The 22,447-nt window shown below is 34.3% G+C and overlaps 1 protein-coding gene across 1 annotated transcript in view; it reads left to right on the plus strand.

The window, feature by feature from the left end:
* LOC132563698 (receptor-type tyrosine-protein phosphatase R-like) overlaps positions 1 to 22,447 on the plus strand; it is a gene marked incomplete at its 3' end in the record, with an annotated part of 39,224 nt that overhangs the window by 561 nt on the left and 16,216 nt on the right. The gene's annotated exons all lie outside the window — the stretch shown is intronic.

Raw genomic sequence — 22,447 nt, forward strand, 5'->3', positions numbered from 1 at the left:
GATAATAGAGCTGAATAGAACAAGTATGTAATTGAATATTCATTATCAATTCATTAGCCTAGGTAAATTTGGTGTGAAGCATACCATAATACAACAATCTGAGAGTTGGTAGTCATCGAAGCTGAAAACATTAATTTATTTATATATCAGATTGTCAGGAAATTAAGAATGTGTCTGTTATATATTTGTGTCACCTTGACAGCCTGTCAATCAATACATTGGTCTGATATGACACATAAAGTGATGCTGACTGGACTTGGACCTGGACTGGTCAGTGTCATTAAACATTAATGGTTAATAACCCTTTTAAGTTTTTGTTTTTGCAGTTTTTTGAAAGTCATGGCCCACATATTTTTTGATCAACCACTATTTATATATAAAGATGTATATTTGTGCCACAATAGCCCAGTTGATTAAAGGATTGGTATACGTAATCGGTCAGTGCTGATTTGGCTGTGTCCTTGCAAGGCAATAAAATTTACCCTGATTGCTAAGGATAACATGTGACGGGCCTCTTGTTTGTTGTTCATTTCAGTAGTAACCAGCTTCTCTTAGGAAATCCCACCTCTAAATGACCTGGCTGTTCACAAGGCAATAAATTCATCTAACTCAGCCTAAAAATGCATACTTGTCCACATGCTAGTGCAAGACATGACTCTGAAAGACAACTAATACCTCTTCAAAATACATATAACTTAATGATAATTTACAAGATATTTTTGTGTATAATTTTATCAGGGCTGTTTTGGGTATAGAAATATTGTCCATTTGTACCCAAATTCAAGACCAGACCTCGCTCCTGGGCAATATATAAAAATCAACAATCTGTGAAGTTTGCTAAGTTGATATTAGTATTGTATTCTCTTCCTTGTAAAATTGACCCTTTGGTTACTGTAAGACGATATACAATACATACAATGAGTACGACAGTATCAATTCAGAAGTTTTTGATAAGTGGTCTCTGACAAACTTATTAGCATAACTGCACTTGCACATCAAGAAGTACGAGTTATAGAAGATAACCTAGCATTATCATCTGTGTTATGTGTTCAACAATCTATTTTGCACGACCTTCCCGGTACAGAGGTCAAGTGATAAGACATTTGGCAGGTGATTGATGGGCAGCTAGGTTGACACAATGACTCCATGCCTTTTCACATCTATTTAGGGAATCAAATTGTGGATGTTAAGGTGAGAGGCACAACCTCATTCAATCAACCTTAGAGGTGCAGTAGTCTTTTGGTAGGAGGTTGAGTTGGTGATGGAAGTGCCACTAGGTCGACTCTTGGTGGAGAAATGTCACAATGACCCTCTACCTTTTACGTCTGTTTATGGAGTCAAACCATGGATATCGGGGTGAAAGGCGAGTGTATTTCGCATTTCATCCTTGTTAATTGCAAAAGCTTTAGTTACATAGTCAATTTGATACCAGAAATGAGAACACAATTAATGTTTTTAAAAAGATGAATAAAAAAAAGATCTTTTGGAAAATTAACAGCTGAAATCAGAAAGCCTTATATGTGTGAACACTTGTAACTACATATATTCATAATGAACTGGTAATAGGGATTTTGTATTTAGGTTTTTGTTCCAGAATTGATCAATTTTGATTTCTTCATGAATTTAATATCCTGTCCTTTGATTAGTATGTGCCCATTTAACAACTGCTGTTATATACCTGTATTATAATTTTAGCTTTATAGTCTAAGCCTGACAGCTTTCATAAATTATGGCTTTATAGTCTCAGCCTGTCAGCTTTCATAAATTATAGCTTTATCGTCCACTTACGGCCTGTCAGCTTTCATAAATTATAGCTTATAGTCCACTCACAGCCTGTCAGCTTTCATAAATTATAGCTTATAGTCCACTCACGGCCTGTCAGCTTTCATAAATTATAGCTTATAGTATGCTCATGGCCTGTCAGCTTTCATAAATTATAGCTTTATAGTCCACTCATGGCCTGTCAGCTTTTAAAATCATGGCTTTATAGGCAACTCTCAGCCTGTCAGCTTTCATAAATTATAGCTTTATAGTCCAGTTTCAGCCTGTCAGCTTTCATAAATTATAGCTTTATAGCCCACTCATGGCCTGTCAGGTTTCATAAATTATAGCTTTATAGTTCACTCACGGCCTGTCAGCTTTCATAAATTATACATTTGTAGTCCACATTTAGCCTGTCAGTTTCATAAAACAAATTGCTTCAGAGAAGCTCATGGACATGTTAATAACACTTCACAAGACCTGGCCCCTTTTACAGCTGTCTTGTACTAGGTGGTTCATGCTTACCCTAGACCTGTGTTAAGCAAAGTCTCCCTCCAATTAATGTGACTTATAATGTCTAGTACATCGTGTAGCCAAGATTGACAATGCAAAGCTGAATGGCTGCTGAAAATGGTGGACTCTGGGAGACTTGCCCCAATGGGAAATTCCTAGAGGAAGTAAAAAATAATCTGAAAGACTCGCGCAATTTTCAGGAGAGTTGACAGCTATGCAAGCTTAAGAGGCTAAAACAAATCAAAGCATGCATCTGAGTCTTCTTGTGATACAGGCAATACAAAAAACGTGACCAGTTAAGTGGTAGGAAGATGTTTCAATGTAATTGATCAACAAATCGTTTAATCTCGACTGATGTAATGGTCACTGTAATTTTACAAAATCATCTCTGTCTTGATGCTACTCTCTTATGTATTAGCAAAAAAAAATTGATTTTTTTCTGATATTAAAAACACCAACACTTTTCATTCTTATACAAATTCTAGCTAATAATTGAGATATTTGAGGTATCCAAGAACAAATATCACTGCAACTATTGAAGAATGCATTAATTTTCTCTTAATATTGAAGAATAAAAGTCAGCTTATTATGTAATTAACTACATCAAAATCCATAGAACATTTTAACTAATAACTGATTATTGATTTTACCCGATAAGGTATATGGCTAAATACTTGGAAACATGACAAAGCTACGCAGTCGGTCGGCAAGGAACGCATTTATAATTTCATGATAAGTCTTGCTGGATTTTATGTTGATACTTCAGAAATCACGATTAGAGACAGAAATAGAAAATGTTTTGACATTATGATCATTGATTTTTGGATTAACTTTGAAGTAGGAGCATTATAATCTCTGTTTGTGATATCGGTTTTGTAATTCTCAGTCAGGGCAGCAATGTTTTTATGGTTTTTTTTTTTTTTTTTGTGTGTATGTACAAAGATTTACACATTGCTATCATAGTACAATAAAACATGTCTTTAATAAACATGCTTATGTTGAAAGGCTATAACATAGTGTTGTTCATTCCCGAACAATTGCCCTATCATTTGTGTGTAAATTTCAAAATGTATAATGAATTTCACATAGCGAATCATTGTCTACAACGAAGCAGCTTCTAGGTCCACTCAGGTAAATATTAATTCTAATTAGTGACCGTATAACGTAGTGGCCCTCAGGCATTCGTCACGTCACAGTGACACCATCACTCTGACACAGTAGCATGTGTCTTGCATACGTATATGACTATTAATACTTGTGTTTAGGTAAGTATCAAACACAGGTAAGGTAATCGTAAATAAAATAATTGTCTTTTAATACATATCTCAGGTATTCTTTTGTAGTTAGACTTCAGAGTTATAAATTCTTTTTATCAAATAATAAAACAGCAAATACTATTTCAGTTGTTGTTAGTTTTGAAATGGCTCCATCACCTCCGTCTAAGCATCAAATTATCAATGAAGTTGGCAACGGGACCATACAGAAAAAGAAAAATTGCAGCGAAGTTTGAAATACTGGCATAAACTCTCAGAAGAATTTAAAACAGTACCATAAAACCCACATAATGTGTGCACCTATGTAATGTATGCAGGTACATTTATAAACACTTCGTCACGATTTTGCATGATATTGACTCGGACAGAGTGCATTAAAACAGTACTTATCTTATTTATTATTGTTGTTCATAAATAAATTGTCAAATCCTTTTTGTGTCAGTTTGGAGTTCCAGATAATCCCGAAAATCAATGATGGCGGCCTCACAGAATCTTTGATTTTTCCATAAAAAAAAAACAAACTTCAAAATCCTTTAGCTATGTAATGTACACACACCCCACTTTGGACATTTATTTTCTTTAAAAAATGGGCATATCATGTGGGTTTTTTATGGTACTTGGCCCTCAGTTCTCCGCAAAAAAGGAAAAGGCATCAGGGTGCTATGTATGAAACAGTTGAATAGGCTCTATTTCAATGGCTTTTAGAAAAAAGAAAACAGAATAATATTGCGTTGTCTGGGCCTGTTTTATTGGCAAAATCTGAGGAATTCACAAAACAACTCCAACACTGGCTGGTTGGAATGTTTACATATAAAACGTAATATTAAGTTTAGTGGTGACTATTGAAGCAAAAAACGCTACCAAAGTAGTATTGAGTAATAAAATACTGTAAAGTGTGAAGTGACAGTTGCGAAACTATCACAATAGTTTTTTATACATTTAAGATATGTTTTCTAACCCAGAAACAAAGCTAGGTCACTAACCATTTAAATGTATTAGACTACTCAATTAAGCAAATGCTAAAACTGAAAAGTATTTACAATTTTCATGCAAGCAAGTAGGTTGCACACTGTTATTCATTTTACTTTATTGTATTTTCAGAATATTTATTCCATATATAAACGTGCTATTCTGCGGTATTGGTTGTAAATTCATACACAGCTTGATTCCAGACTCTCATGAATGCCTTAGTTTTACAATAGATCTAGCGTATTTCCTCTTTATTTCAAACTTGTTTTATGTTTTAAAACCTGATTAATTAATTCGACAGTAAGCTTGACACTCTTCATACATTGTTGGTAGATCCGTGTCATGAGATATAGTACTGATCTAGTAAATTAGGATAATACAGCTGTTTACCTAATGAAGGTACCTGTAATTTCACACAAACTGCGGTCAAATTGTGATCAATTTTGAGACACTTAGTCATTAATTTTCACGTAACACAAATGATGTCCTGGGAGACACTTAGTCATTAATTTTCACGTAACACAAATGATGTCCTGGGAGACACTTAGTCATTAATTTTCACGTAACACAAATGATGTCCTGGGAGACACTTAGTCATTAATTTTCAGGGAACACAAATGATGTCCTGGGAGACACTTAGTCATTAATTTTCACGTAACACAAAAGATGTCCTGCGGCTGTTACTTTTGCATTCTTATTGGGAATGCTGCTACATTCTGCTGTGTTAATCAAAATGGGATAATTTCAAGGATGGGTCTAAAACATGGACCCGGAGTTAAAGAATTCACCACCCCTACTATAGTTCGTTGATTTAATTACATCATATTAGACACAACATTTAAGATTTAAATTCTCATCCATGTAACAAGTGTGCTTCAAATTTAGTTTCCATTCTAAGCCATTGATTGTGCCGTTTTTGTATTTAGTGCTACCTCAATCAAGGTCACAAAGATGCTTTAAAATAATAACGAAGGCTTGCAGCCTTTCGGCAATAACTCGCTAAAAATATTGCTTTCAAGTAGCACTTTTGTTTAGTTGTAAAACTATTGCTAACAATCGATAGTTGAACAAACTATTGCAATAGTTATTAACTTGAAACTATGCTATCAACCTATTGCTATCGAGAGCAAAGCTATTGCAATACATCGATAAGTCGACCCATTGTTATACCACTAATTAAGTGTTTTTGATAATTGAACAAATAAATTTTGTCTTCAATCATATTGTTATTTCTTTATTTTCATATAACGAATGCTATATTTTTTTCCTAAATTTGTTATAAATGTATTATGAACTATGTATAATAATGAAATGATTCTCCTGGTTCCAAGACATTCGTTATCAACGTGTTTAAATTTTGCTCTAATGATTGATCTTTTACAATTAAAAGAAATGTATCGTTACTTTTTTCTTGATGGTAATTTTATAATTTTGAAATACAATGTGTTTTTATAAACAAGTCCAATAATTTTTTGAGAATTTTTTTAAGGCGAGTCCAGTGCACCAGTTCCAAAATTCAAACTTTGAGCGTGTCCCATAGGAAAAGTGTTAAAAAATCCATGACTCCGACATGCGAGTCCTTAAGTCACTGAGGTCAGAGATTTCTTGATAAACATAAAATTTGTTAATAAAGTAATGAAGAATTACAACTGCTAAACCATCCAACAGATAATGCTGTTGCTATCTGTGGTTGCATGGCATAAGGGCCTCAAATTGTTTCCGTGATTAGAACATCAGAATAACACAATCTAAGGTGATTATCTGTTGTGTTGTGTCATCACTTACACCATACCCAGGGCAGTTATAAATTCTCTGGGAGTTAGGCTCATGGGTAATCGTGTGCTGTCATGGTTCCACCCACACGAAACACTTAAAAACCCAATTTGGATAGCATGCAATGGGCCTCCAGCTGATGTTCAGCAAGGTAACAGCTGCAGCTACTACAAGGAAACGCTGGTTCAAAGGAACCCAAAAGTAACCCTGGGTACTCACAGGCAATAAAGCCAGCAAACAGGCAAGCATGTTAATGGTGTCTTAATTATGAAAGGGAGGTAACTTTGAACTTTTTCTGTAGTTGTATATATACCAGTTAAACTGGTATATCAGTAAGTGGTGCAGTATTTACAATAGCTTATTATATTATTCGATGTTAGGCCTGTATTTCTACATCAGGGTGGGAAAGGTATGTTCATTACTGTAATCTGTTGTTTTTCATGGTTGTCATCTGTCACCTGCAAACCAATATTATTGAAATGATACAGGAATATTAAAGACCGTAACATAACAGTACCTACATTAACTGTTTGCTTTGTACAGGAATAAGAACATAGGAAATTTGTGATCTGTCTTGGGCCATAAGCACACTTCTTCAAACACATATTGATCAACCTGGCAATTAAGACAATGGCATACGTAAAGAATAAATCAGAAACAGAGGCATCTGGGAAAAGGAAAGAATGTTGATACATGGCTTGTAAATGTTGACGAAAATAAGCTTTATTTGCCATGTTGATTCGTCAATCATTACATATCTAAGTTACATTGTATTCCATTTTTATGGATTTTGATTCAACACTGAATATTTTTGTGACTAAATCTCAAACTGATGATAATTAAGATAGGTCCTGAGTTCAGATATCACTGCAGATAATTATATCAGGCACATCAAGTTGTGGTCAACTCATCATACTGATACTTCTAGGCCATTAATTATGTAAGGGAATAATTTCATAATGTAGACAAAGGTAATAGTAGTTATCACAATTCTTAACTCTTTTGAAATGGAGGTAAAATTAGACATATCAACAGCAACACTGTAAACATTCAAGCGTCGTAGTAACTTTATCAAGCTGCTGGTTGGTGTGGTTCAACTAGATCATCATAATCACATGTTCTTCACAAGTATTTGATTTTAGCCAGACACTTTTTATTACATGGATATTTAAACTGATGATCCTCATTCGAGAAGAATTAGCTACGCAAAACAACAAATTGACAAATATTTTATCAAATGTTTCTTTTAGTTTAGTATATATACTTAAAAGTTCTTCGGCTGACTGCAAAGAAGTAAATTCACATTATGACAATATTTTAAGAAATGGAAAGGATTGAAAAAAAAATTTTTTTTGTCATCCAGACATGTTTTCCATGTCTATACTATGTCATCTATCCCCAAAATCTCCCAGGATGATGACTAGATTCAAACCTATTTAACACTGGCACACAAGATTCCAAGAAGGGAGATAACTCCACCTTTATCACAATAATTCCTATTAGGGTCAACAAATCCACTTATGATGTATTGTATATTATGGTTGGATTTAATAGGGAAACATTTTGTATGTATGTCAATAGTGGATGATACTTACCATATGTAGATATATCTATATTTTATTTTATAATGGTGTACTGGAAATTAGTCTCGACTCCAGCAGTGGAACCCACAAGTAATTCTAAAATGTAATTTGAATGAGGTATCTACCTTTATGCCTGTGTTGCAATTGTTCAAGGGAAATTGTGCCCAGATATGTGGCAGAGATATGGAATATTAATATTGTCTTTCGTGTACCTGCTCATCAAAGCTTGCAGGTAGGTTTTTTTTTAATAAATATCAATATAAAATGTATTCGTTCGGGAGTTGTGTTAGCAGAAAACCATCTCTAGCTGATATAATGTGCCCATGGTCACATACAGATCATGAGATTGTCTGGCACTCATAATTAATATGTCATCTTGTCACACTGAAACATGTATGTGTTGCTAAGAGTCCCTGATCACTTGTCTGTGTAGTGTGTGTAATCAAATACAGGTGTATGATTGTAATCAATTACAGGTGTATGAAAAAAATTCTACTGGTTCTTAATGATTCATATGGTTGAACTCTGAGTAATGAAACATAACATATATTATGTAAAATAATTAATTCTTGTGGGGAGTGATTTGAGTTCGTGGGTACTCAGAAACCACAAATTTGTGTTTCCACAAAATGATAAACAGGTTAAGGTTGACCTGGATTGTGGTACTACTTGATTTTCTGAACCTGATTTATCCACAAAATTTGAGCCCCACAAAAAATGAATTGTTTTACAGTATATCAAAATAGTTAATAATAAATCATTAACTATATAAACGCATGTTATTGATGTGATGTCAGTGTTTTTTTTTCTATCAGAATTTTATAACTACTTGTCTTGTAGAAATTGGGAGTGTTTGATACTGAGGTTAATTACTTTCTTAGAATTTAATGAGATATTCTTGATTTTTTAATAATGTTGGGAATAAGTATAGCACATTTCCAGAGCTTGTGGAATCAGCGTTTCTTCAGCGGGGCAAAACTGCAAGAATTCAAATTTATCAGTGGAAGAACAAGTACTTGATGCACGTAAAAACGAAAATGCAAAATTGTTATGTATGTAATTTTATATTGTTGATTAAGAAAGAGTGTGCTGTACCATCTAAAGACTAGCAGTTGTAATATATTTCTGTACGTAGTGAGTGACTCCAGCAAGGCACACATTTTACCCAATCCATCAGTCACATCTATATCCTTACTAATAAATAATACAGGGTGCTATATACCAGCCAAGGAATTTATAAAAGCACTGTGCGTAGAAGATTTGGCTGCCATACAATAAATAATGCATAGTGTCGGCATGTTATGTTTTGAAAATAAGCTATGATTACTAGATATTTACTAGAGACACGGTATCTGTGTTTATTTAGTGTCTGCTGTTTTTTGATCTCATATTCAGTTTGGGTCTGAGTTTGTAGCGTTAGTCTGATTAATTGTTTAATTTTCATTGTAACTATAGCAGTTGTAGGATAAGGTTGTCTGGTAGGCGGTTGTTAAGTGTTGGTCCAGTTAATCCTATCAATTAATCATTGGTCATTTCACTTACCACTGTAACTATAGAGGCTACAGGGTTAGATTGTCTTGTAGATGGTTGTTGAGTTTTGGTCCAGTTTATCATATTTATCAAGGATTAATCATTTCACCTTTCACTGTGGTTATATAGGCTAAAGGGTTAGATTGGTGGTTGTTGTGTTTTGGTCCAGTTTATCATATTTATCAAGGATTAATCATTTCACTTACCACTGTAACTATAGAGGCTACAGGGTTAGATTGTCTTGTAGATGGTTGCTGAGTTTTGGTCCATTTTATCATATTTATCAAGGATTAATCATTTCACTTACCACTGTAACTATAGAGGCTACAGGGTTAGATTGTCTTGTAGATGGTTGCTGAGTTTTGGTCCATTTTATCATATTTATCAAGGATTAATCATTTCACCTTTCACTGTGGTTATAGAGGCTATAGGGTTAGATTGTCTCGTAGTTTAGTGTTGGTCCAGTTAATCATATTAATGAACGATTGGGCTTTTCACCTTTGACTATGACTAGAGGGCAACAAAGTGTTGGTGCTTTTTAACTAAATTGTCAATCATTTCTGATTTGTATTGAAGAAAAATTGTTCTTAGTCTTAAAACCTTTCAAGGTTGTAAGATTTGCAATACTAAACATAAAGTTGTTGGTATTACAATTAGAAATAGTTTAAAAGATACTTAACGTCAGATTATTATTTTAGTATAAACATTTCTTATTGATGGGAATTACATATACTATCTGTGTTGGTAATGACCATAGATATTTCATATCTTGGAAACGGAATAATTATACAGATTTCTATTGATGTATGTGCCAGTAAAACACTTAATGGATGCATTTGTGTGAGAAAACATTCCTGATGCTCTTCTGAATGTAATAGCATAAGACACTACATAAACTGTTTGTAGGTCTCCACATCTCCTTGAGTGTGTTGGTTATCAGTAATATCGTACTTATATATACACTAATCAGGTTATGTCAGAGCCTGGGATACACCAGAGATCTCTGACTTCAGTAACATTCATTTGCATTATTGATATTGATATATGATATATATACCAGACTTACATCATCTATCTTCACTAGATATGTTTTTGGAGAAATCTGTTGAGTATTTTTGACAGTAATATTATGGTGATCAATGCGTGATCCTTTCCAGATTAGTGTTTATATAATGAAAGCTTGTATCTGTTGAAGGCTATGGAAGGTTAAAGATATAGGATGTGGAAGGTTATAGTTGTAGGATGTGGAAGGTTATGGTTGTAGGATGTGGGGTGTAAATAGTTGTAGGATGTGGGAGGTGAATAGTTCAAGGATGTGGAAGGTTATGGTTGTAAGATGTGAAAGGTTAATGGTTGTAGGATGTGGGATGTAAATAATTTAAGGATGTGGAAGGTTATAGTTGTAGGTTGTGGAAGGTTAAGGCTGTAGGATGTGAAAGGTTAAGGTTGTAGGATGTTGAAGGTTAAGGCTGTAGGATGTAGAAGGTTAAGGCTGTAGGATGTAGAAGGTTAAGGTTGTGGGATGTTGAAGGTTAAGGTTGTAGGATGTTGAAGGTTAAGGCTGTAGGATGTAGAAGGTTAAGGCTGTAGGATGTAGAAGGTTAAGGCTGTAGGATGTTGAAGGTTAAGGCTGTAGGATGTAGAAGGTTAAGGCTGTAGGATGTAGAAGGTTAAGGCTGTAGGATGTAGAAGGTTAAGGCTGTAGGATGTTGAAGGTTAGGTTATAGTTAGGTGGAAGGTTAAGTTGTAGGCTGTGGTTAAGGCTGTAGGATGTGGAAGGTTAAGGCTGTGGGATGTAGAAGGTTAAGGCTGTAGGATGTAGAAGGTTAAGGCTGTAGGATGTAGAAGGTTAAGGTTGTGGGATGTTGAAGGTTAAGGTTGTAGGATGTTGAAGGTTAAGGCTGTAGGATGTAGAAAGTTAAGGCTGTAGGATGTTGAAGGTTAAAGTTATAGGATGTTGAAGGTTAAGGCTGTAGGATGTAGAAGGTTAAGGCTGTAGGATGTAGAAGGTTAAGGCTGTAGGATGTAGAAGGTTAAGTCTGTAGGATGTAGAAGGTTAAGGCTGTAGGATGTGGAAGGTTAAGGCTGTGGGATGTAGAAGGTTAAGGCTGTAGGATGTTGTAGGTTAATGCTGTAGGATGAAGAAGGTTAAGGCTGTAGGATGTAGAAGGTTAAGGTTGTGGGATGTAGAAGGTTAAGGCTGTAGGATTGTGGAAGATGGTTTATTTTGTTTTACACCCTTCTTTCTCTTATCAATAACGCTGAGGCATTAAAACAGCCATAGACAGCAGTTTGAAATCTTTCTCTTTGTAATATGCAATGTAAGTGAACATGAAGCTATATAAGACTGATTATGTAGAGGATTACAGCTAGTACACAGAAGGCACATTCCCAGTAGATGACAAACATATCTATCACCTAGATTAACAAAACCTACACAGCTAGACGATATACCTAATGTGGTCGCAGACCTTTTAGCTAATGCTTGGAACTGATACTGTATTTAAATAAATAACCATTTTTAGCCTTTGAGAATTTCTGTTTTCTTTTGTTTGGAAGCATTCTGTCTACACTTTTTAAAACAGATCTACATCACAATCATTACATAGTGTTGATGCCCCACCTTAGGCTGTTCATTAATATCAAAATAGCAATGGAATTTGCATACCATGCACGTTGGTGCTTGTTCTGATAAACATAGTTACAAGTAGTTTTGCCAGAATACAACTAGTAAAAGAATTGTAGCAAGATACTATTAGCTTACCTGTATTAGAATCATCCTTAATCCTGTAATAAGCTCCCCACAAGTGTTATATATCATTGCCTTGTAATGAGCTCCCCACAAGTGCTATATATCATTGCCTTGTAATGGTCTCCCCACAAGTGCTAAATATCATTGTCCTATAATAAGCTCTCCACAAGTGCTATATATCATTGCCCTGTAATAAGCTCCCCACAAGGGCTATATAATATTGTCCTATAATAAGCTCCCCACAAGTGCTATATATCATTGTCCTGTAATAAGCTCCCCACAAGTACTATATATCAGTCATGTAGTAAGCTCCCCACAAGTGCTGTATATCATTGTCCTGTAAAAAGCTCCCCACAAGTACTATATATCAGTCATGTAGTAAGCTCCCCACAAGTGCTGTATATCATTGCCCTGTAGTAAGCTCCCCACAAGTGCTATATATCATTGTCCTGTAATAAGCTCCCCATAAATGCTATATATCATTGTCCTATAATAAGCTCCCCACAAGTGCTATATATCATTGCCCTGTAATAAGCTCCCCACAAGTGCTATATATCATTGCCCTGTAATAAGCTCCCCACAAGTGCTATATGTCATTGTCCTGTAATAAGCTCCCCAGAAGTGCTATATATCATTGTCATGTAATAAGCTCCCCACAAGTGCTATATGTCATTGTCCTGTAATAAGCTCCCCACAAGTACTATATATCAGTCCTGTAATGAGCTCCCCACAAGTGCTATATATCATTGTCATGTAATAAGCTCCCCACAAGTGCTATATGTCATTGTCCTGTAATAAGCTCCCCACAAGTACTATATATCAGTCATGTAGTAAGCTCCCCACAAGTGCTATATGTCATTGTCCTGTAATAAACTCCCCACAAGTACTATATATCAGTCATGTAGTAAGCTCCCCAGAAGTGCTATATATTATTGTCCTGTAATAAGCTCCCCATAAATGCTGTATGTTGTCCTGAAATAAACCCAGCAAAATATGTAGATCATTTTCCTGTTATTTTCACCTACATGATAAGCCCACCAAAAAATGCTGGATATCATTGTCCTGTAATCAGCCAACCCAAAATGGCTATATATCATTGTCCTGTAATAAGCCCCATAAAAATGTGTTTATCATCGTCCTGTAATTTATATATACATGATAAGCCCACCCAAAAATGCTGAGTGTCATCTAATAAGCCCACCAAAAATGCTGGATATCATTGTTCTGTAATCAGCCCACACACAAAGAATATATATCATTGTCTTGTAATAATCCCACCCACAACAGCTATATATCATTTTCCTGTAATAAGCCCACCCACAATGGAGTGTATCATTGTCCTGTAACAAGCCCCATGATTGTTGTATATCATGGCCCAGTGATAAGTCATCCCCATGACTTTGAATCAGAGATTATTTGTTTTTCCTGGATTTATTGAAGGAAACCAAAGTAAACAGATGATTACTCCCAGTTAATACAAAAGTACAATACATTATATATTGCTTTAGGCTCCTGACAGAATCAAAATTTGTTGTTTACTTTATGATGGCAAGATTTCCAATTTGATGGGTTCGGCATTACATGCATATTTAGATTTGGACAAACTAATTACATATAAGTGGTTTCTTGTAACACGTAATCCTGCTGGTTTGTGTAGTGATTAGATGGGGGAGCTACAGATTTGTAGACATTACAGGTAATGCTGAGTTAGATTGTGCTGGTTTTTAAGATGGTGTTTAATGGTTAAGGAATGCTTCCTGAAACTCTTATGCTGGTACTCAGGTTTCTGAACAAAAATTATCAGTTAATTTCAATGGTGTTGTTTGGTGTCAAAACTCAAAAATTCATAGGAGTATTTCAAAATGCTGGTAGGTTTTCAATCTAGAATACAAAAACTTCAACAGTCATGGTATCAAAACACAAAAAGTCATGGAGAATTTTATCAAAACATAACACCTCATCGGGAATTTCAAAGGTATATGTCATTAAGTGCGAAAAATATAAAAACTCAAGAGAATTTCTTCAAACCACAAAAACTCCCAAGGAATTCCAAAGATATGTTACTCAGTATGAAAACATCAAAACTCTTAGAGAATGGTAGAGTTCAAAACAGTGGTTGAGAATTTCAACAGTGTTTTACTTTGTGAAGTTACAGTGTCTATAAGCACAGGATTTATAGGAATCATATAAAAAGGGTCTACTTATGTAAAAATCTGCCTCTGTCTCAGGACACTTTAGGATATAAAAATGTGGATCTGTTCTTGATGCTGTCAGAGACAGGATGCAATTCTGTTTATTGTACTTAATCAACCGGTTCATCATTATGTCTTGCTAATCACAGATGTGGAGCAACATTTGAAGGCTTACTGTAACCACCTATTGCATTTGTCTATCACAGAATAAGCTTCCAACTAAAAACAGGAAGGGTTTTCGTCAATAACTCGTTGGCTGCGATTTATATCCCAGGTCACTTCTGCTAAGTGCCAAATGCAGAATGTTTGGGAGACTAAAACGCCACTTAATATCAGGATCAACGTTACATCTGCCATTCCATCAAGCAGAAATGCTGGGACATTGCCAGTAGCCTGACACTTCATGTGCCAGTTCAGAGAAAACATTGAAGGTCAAACAGGGTGTTCATGTTGACCGCCTTCGAAGTCAAGTGACCAAATGTGCCTCTGAACCAAATAACATACACACTTAATTGCTCAGCTGGAACAATAAATGATAATATACCTGTTTTTCTTTACTATTTTTTCAGTTTTTATTGACAGAATAAAAATCCTTTATTTTTGCTGGGGATATATTTTCATTGTCTTCATAGTACTTTTGCTTAATCCGTTCAGTTACATGTCACAAACTGTTGCAGTAAATATAAGTAGGTGTATTGAGCTATACTTATAAGTTATACTTATCCTTATTAAGAACAACCTTTCATATATCTCCATTTATATACCTAAATGATATTTGAGAAATATTACCTTTCAAGACATTGAAATTACAGTTATACTCTAATAAATTCAGTCCTACACTATACTTTAAAATTATAAAAATATCTTTGGAAACTACATTTTTCACTCTTTTTAACTGTGCTATTTCTCTGTTCATATAAACTATAACTTTTAAATACCAATACATTATATTTAATATTGAATTTTAATAAATGAGTTTATGTCAGCTTTTTACATCAAATGAAACATTTTTCAATCCTTTATTCACTCACATGCTTGAAGAGGAAGTCTTCAGTGAGTTTACATTGAGGTGGGTTCCTTTGTACAGCTATTTATAATAGCAAAGAGGCTACTGGTAGGTTAAAGTAGCATGCTTAGATGAATGCATGGCAATCAAATTTATTCAAATGAATGACCTAGACCTATTTTCAAGTTTACATTGGAGCAAAATGACATAGTTTATACGAAGTTAATTTGTTTGTTATTTTGGAACGTAAAATTAGACTTAAACAATAAAAGCTCTGGAAATATGAATTAGTTTTTCAGTTTGTATACTGACATACTTAAAATGGCAATCATACCAGATAATAAGTCCACCACGCAGATGACATTGGTTTTCAAGTTGTCATATCCGGTGAGCTAAATATACCTGTCCAAGAAGTTTGAAGAGCATCCCAAATGGAATAAAGCCACTAGAGCAAAGGGACATACAGACAGAGAGAAAAATGATAGTCCCCTTATAACCCCTCTTTGTCGGGAGCTCATTTTCTGGAGGTTATGTGCTTTTAATTGTCTCACTAAAAGATATGTAATATTTAGGCTGATGTGGATATTTGACATTTGCATAATTGTGGTTTAAATATTAAAAGAAAGCTTGGATTACTGGATTAGGTTGTTTTACATGGACATCCATATTTCATGTATTTATTCATCAGTGAACTGTCTATTAGCTGAATTCCGCAGTGATATATTGTCAATTTCCAACAACCAGTTGTTGTCAGCTATCAGCATTGTCAGCTTGTTAAGTTTCATTTTTTTTATTTTTGTATCCATGTCATATATATATATATATATATATTTTTTTTTTCTCTCCCCTTTTCACAGTTTAGTGTTTTAAGGATTTAAGCATTGTTTTGAATCTATCACAGATGAAATCTTCCTGTTTACTTTCATTTCTTCCTCAATCAAAGTTCCATTACTTCTTATATCCTGATATGCATTGTACATTTAATTGTTATGTTACATAGAATTCAAAATATTATATAAAATTGAAATTATGCATTCTTGTAGAAATAAAAAATGCTAATATTGGATAATTTTACTATAATAAGCTTCCAATACTTTTGGCAAACCATATAAAACTTAATTGAATAAAGCTTTCAGTATTCTGCTGTAATGTCAAGCTTAGTTTGTTTACATATAATGGTACAATTTGATATTTGCATAATTGTAAAAGCTGAAAAGGAAATAATTATATCCTTGAATTCCAAACATTAATCCTGCTTTTATTTTACACAAATTTTGTAAAAATTTCATTTTAGGTTTTATCTTCAGCTATGAAAGCTTATATGACTACAAATTGATTCAGTCATCATGCAGTTAGCTTTAACTGGTATTTATGTGTTAATGAACCTCTTTTACAACTTTTGTTCCGTCGTTGGTTTCCATCATTTGTGACTATTGAATTATGGAGTGTCTTTGACGAACAGGAATATCTCTTGGTGACAATGGATATGAGGGAATATTTGTAGTGTGCAGCCGCCATACAAATGTAGTGTTGCCTCTGGACGTCATTCAGTCATTTACAGTGTGTTACACCCATTAGCTAGGATCATTGATAAAACCATAATGTTGGACCATGATTACAATATGAAGGTCTTGACATAGTCACAAAATATTACTGATTTCTATTCTCTGACTAGGGGCTGGTTGTCAGCATGGAAGGAAGTAAAACATATCTTCTTTTAGTATAAGCTGGGTTTATTGCCCCTTTAATAGTCAGTGTAATTTTGAAGTGAAGTCTGCTTATACTAGCTGGTGACTACTTTATTGAACATCATGCAGAAGGACTGTCTCATTGCTGTCCATAGTTATCGGGGTAAAGTGTCCATCATCTCCACCCTGGAGAAACAAACGGTCCCAAGGTCAGATCAAAACAAATGCTTGGATTATTAGGAACAAGCGTCCTTAAAATGATCAGCATTGTTTGCAGAATTCATAGCTAGGCCCACATACAAAGTCCCTAATTACAAAACCATTACACTTATAATGTATATGGTTATGATATGAACCTAAACTCTTTTACTGGACTTATTGGACACGTGTCAGAAAATAATGTATTAATATTATGGGCATACTTTTTATATTGACATACAGTTCATCTTTGTGGTTATTCTTAATCCATGAATTGTTAAATTAGTATAAGTAGATTTATTGAGCGTTATTTATCCACAAAATCAAGTATCAAAGAAATACCGAGTAATGTTTATAGCTCACCTGGTCCGAAGGTCTGAAGCATCATTGGCGGAAGGGGAACCAAGTTTGTATAAATATTTGTTTTCTGCCCCCAGGGACCGGAGGATTGAAGGTCTTGGGAGGTGGGGGGGTTAAGGGGCCAGGCCCAATAGGGGAAATAAGAATAATATTTAAAATCCTACTCCTCCTGTAGAATGAATGGATATTGCCCAAATTTGGTTGGGCTCAACTGTGGAAATGTGAATTTTTACAAGGATATTGTCGGAGCTTGGTATGAAGTTTCTTCTATTTAACCACAAGGCCTATAACGATACATATCAAAATTGGCACAATCTTTATTATTAAAAGGCAAAATAGCTAAATTAGCCAGGTGAGCTATGCAGACCCTTTGGGCCTCTTGTTTTGGAAAAAAAACCCAAAAAACATGAAAATAAAGCCCTAAGAAATTTATGATTTTACGGTAGTGTATTAAAGAGACTTACTCCATAAAATAAAATGTTAGTAAAAATTGGTACTGCTACAAAGATCGGTGAAATTTTCCAACCACAAAAATGCATTGTTTCAGTAATTTTGGTGAGATTGATTTTTGGGCACATCCTGAATACAATTTCTAAAATTTTGTCGAATACTATTACTTAGAGATATTGTCAGTCCATTAAATTTGAATGAGTCGTGCAGGAAAATCCTGAGTGCAGGACTCAAATATCAGAGTTTCAGAAATAACTGATTAATTTTATATTTCCCAATACTGTTAGACAGTACTTGTCTATTTTTGTATTCTTACAGGTAGATATTTCATATTACATTTGAATACAGGAATTGAAATCATTAATACGTTATAATGATGTATTGCTGGCTTCAGCATTCAAATAGTAGAAATAAGATACGGTTGTAGTGGATAGAAATGTTTACAATTTGCATTTTTTTCCTGCATGAAATATTTCTGACAGTTAATCTGCATTCAAAGGATGCTTTTAGATTTAATTACCTTGTGATAATAAATCTTGTATTTATCACAATGAATGTGATTGCATAATTTTGATTTATTTTCAAAATTTGAATAGCTTTAAAATACTTTATATATTGATTTTAGATTTCTGTAAAAGAATCAGAATTTTTTTTCTACTGCTGTATGGTAATTTCTTTTCAACTTTACTGTTATCTCAGTAGTTTTGAGGGTATTGTTGTTAATGGCAGTTAGTTGTGATGTGTAATTAAGCATTGAACTATGTGGCACATTTAACATGTGTGAAAGATACCCCATGATTTTAAATCAGATTCAATACATATTAACACCATTATATTACAGCATCAAACTCTGGTTAGCTTTTTGAAGAAGATAAATGAATCTGAGACTCTAGCATGTAATAAATTGATCAAATTTAGCACATTGTCTTTATTCTGCTACAATTGGTTCTATTTAGCTTTTGAAAACCATCATTAAAACTCTTGTCACAAAGCTCAGAAATTAAAGATAAGTGATTGTGGATACTTCCTGTGAAAACTGGGTGAGTTAGGAGTACTGCAGGGTTGGAAGGTCAAAGGTTACTCTTAATGAATCTTGAAGTATATACAATAGATATGTCATAAAGGTGGATGGAGTTGGGGGGGGGGGGGGGGGTTAAGGTTATATATAATTCAGAAACCCAATTATTTTTTATTTTATTCTTAGCTAGATATCCAAGAAAAAGTATTTCACATTTATTGTTATTTTCAATGATTTAGAAGAGTTCTTCTTTCATTTCAATTCAATACACTAAACACTCTGTTGGTAAAGAGCACAAGACAATTAAGAACCTGGCATTTGTCTTCGTTCAAGCATAAATTCTAGGTATTTGAGGTATCTTAGATTAAAGTTACAATAAAAAAGAAAATATATCTGCAATTGTAAATGCATTCACTTTCTCTGAATATTAATTATAGTCAATTTACTTCATCGAAAAGCATATCTAATTTCAACAAATGAAAGGATGCATATTCAAATGCAGTTGTGGAGTTTAAAGTGATTCTGGAACACTGTCACTATAGAAGGAGATGGCCATCTATTCCTTAACATCTTGGAATCCTCATATACATGTAGATTACATGCTTAAAAGGTTGAGTGGTCAATTTACGCAAAATTGATCAGTATAAAATCATGGGACATTCTTTAACCTGGAATTTGATTTACATCATAGAGCTTCTTGTACAGTATCAGCCAGTTGGTACGTAATGAGTTAATGGTGAATCAGATATTTTTAGTGTCACTTTGGCTGTAGCTATATAGGCGAGGTTCTGTACATAGTGTTAAGGCTAGGGATTAAAGACCACGAACACCTATTACCACCGCCTACGTAAAGATTAGGGTCCCGCACAGCCGATCAATACCAGCTCTAACCTATGGTGGAGGAAAAAGACTCAAGAGTATCTATATATATGTGTCCCAGTCTCCTGTGTCAACATTTTCTCTGCAATTTCATTAAAATTTCACAGTCTATCGAGTGTTTGATTGGTCAAAGACCTGTTATTCGTTGATTAGCACAGGTGTCATACCTTTTGTCAGGTAGCTAGAGAAATGTTGAAATTAGTAGTCTCTAGTGCATTTATTCTTCAAACCTTTTATCTTAAAGTCAATGGAGGTTTAATTCCCTGCAACCAAATGTGGAATTGGTGGTAAACCTGCATATACTTATAACCATGTCGGTTTTTCCTGGTACTACATACTGTGGTAAATTCCTCTGACAGCAAGAATTGATCCCTAAATACATGCTTCTATCCAGGTCTGATTAGGAGAACTTAATATCTGTGTCTCCTGGTATTAAACTTAATTACACACTAAATACATATTTCAGTTATACATCTCTGTTAGATTTATTTACCAGTATTTCAAAATACTTTAATTTGACAAATTCTCAGATCAGTGAGTTATGTTATTCTCCAAGAGCTTTAACATCACTTGTTAAGTCAAGACATGGCTTATTACAGAACACTTAGCATCTGTGGGCATTTGCTCATGAAACATCTATAGATCCATTCCTGCATGAAAGGCTTAATGTATGATTACACAACAGTAACATAGCTGCTGATATATCAATATTTGTATTTTGCATGATGACCTCCCATTGACTCAGTGTTAATCTGAATTGTATTCACAGGAGTATATGTAGATACAGTCTGGACCACAAGACAACAACGATACGCCATGTTGACCAACATTACATCAACACTTTGCACATGGCCTAAGATAACATGCATTTTAGCTTTACGTTAATCATTTATATGATTATGGTTTTCAAAAAAAAGGTTTAACATTATGTAAACATACTGGAGGAAAAACAAAGGCAGGATAATGTATTAAATGTAAATATAACCATTGAATGTCTGTCAGATTGTATTTACTGTCAACAGGAGTGCAATCTGGGTGCCAGATAAAAATTCATGACATCCTAACACATGTCATTCTTTTTATCCGTCATTCATATTGACAATAAATACAATCTGACCAACGTTTAGTGGTTAAGAAAAACCTGGTGGGCTTATTACCTGGAATTGGCTTATTGCCAGATATGTATCAACAGTTGTTGCACCAGATTACACTTGAAATGCTGCATAAAATATATCATGTCGTTTTAACTGCAGGGTCATTCAAGCCCATTTATACAGTATTGGAACTTTGTAACTTTTATGAAAATTTATTGCTGATGTGTTCATGTCACTGTGTTGTGAAAAATTTGAATTGAAATTGACTTGTAGATCCTGTGGCTGTCAATATAGATATGGGACTTACCTCCTGGCATTGTTTCATATGTCTGTATGTATAGATCATATATATATATATGCCAGGCATTGCTTCATTATGGTGCTACAAGAATTCAGCATTTATAAGGCTTAATGTTGCATATAAAGAGCATTTTTCCATTCTTTGAGGGTATAGCGACGCCTTATTGTATAACTACAACAATGTACCACCATTTTCAGACAACATTCAGCCTTTCTGAGTTTGATCATTTCCTGATACCTTTGAGGTTTCATGACCTTTTCATTGCGGAGAGTTACAGTAGCGATCTGTTAAAGTGCACCTGATCCTGTTCAATACACATGTAGACCTGAAATGAAACGCAGGTCGATTGTGTCAAAAATGAGAAGATATTGTCTCGGAAAAAGGAAAAAAAATAAATGCAAGGGGTTTTGTGGTTTTTGGGTTATGAAACATTCAATTTCTGACATTTGTTCAGCGAGACATTTCTTATTTTCCATGCTGTCTGTTTCAGCTTGATATTCAATGTGTAAGAGGATACCATTTCATCCATTACACTGAGATAATATGTATGTATATGGAGCACTTCTGCTGCAACAAACTGAAGCATTGTAACATTGGCCAGAAGGATTGGACTGACAGCTAGGATGTCAGTTTCCATATCAGATATCTGTGTATTGTGTCTATATATACAAGTTAAAAAGTACAAAACTATTTGATTCCTTTGTATTGGAAATTCTTTCCAATATTTATCTCTCTGCAACAGAGTTTAGAGGGAGTTTACTAGAATCAGCTCATCCATCCATTAAGTGTGTCTGTTTGAACTTGTGTGGAAATTCTTTGAAATCAATGTTGGCTGTGTGTAAGTTGAGAAAATTTGACTAGCTATTATTATAGGCATCTAGTGAAGAAGAGGAAAAAAAGATAGTATAATGATACATGGTGCCTGCAGGATCTGAGGCCTTGTTAAACTTGACACAACTTTTTCAATTTTCATCAGTTAAAATAAACATGTTTTAATGGAAAAAAATGGGATTTATTATTATGTATTTATCTCTAACATGCAGTGAAATAGTGATTAAGATCCTGTAAATTTTTTAGCATCACCATCAATTAAAACTGGACCAAAT

This window comes from Ylistrum balloti, unplaced genomic scaffold (assembly GCF_031769215.1).
Source record: "Ylistrum balloti isolate Yb309-2 unplaced genomic scaffold, AGI_CSIRO_Ybal_v1 Utg371822, whole genome shotgun sequence".
Classification (NCBI taxonomy): Eukaryota; Metazoa; Mollusca; class Bivalvia; order Pectinida; family Pectinidae; genus Ylistrum; species Ylistrum balloti.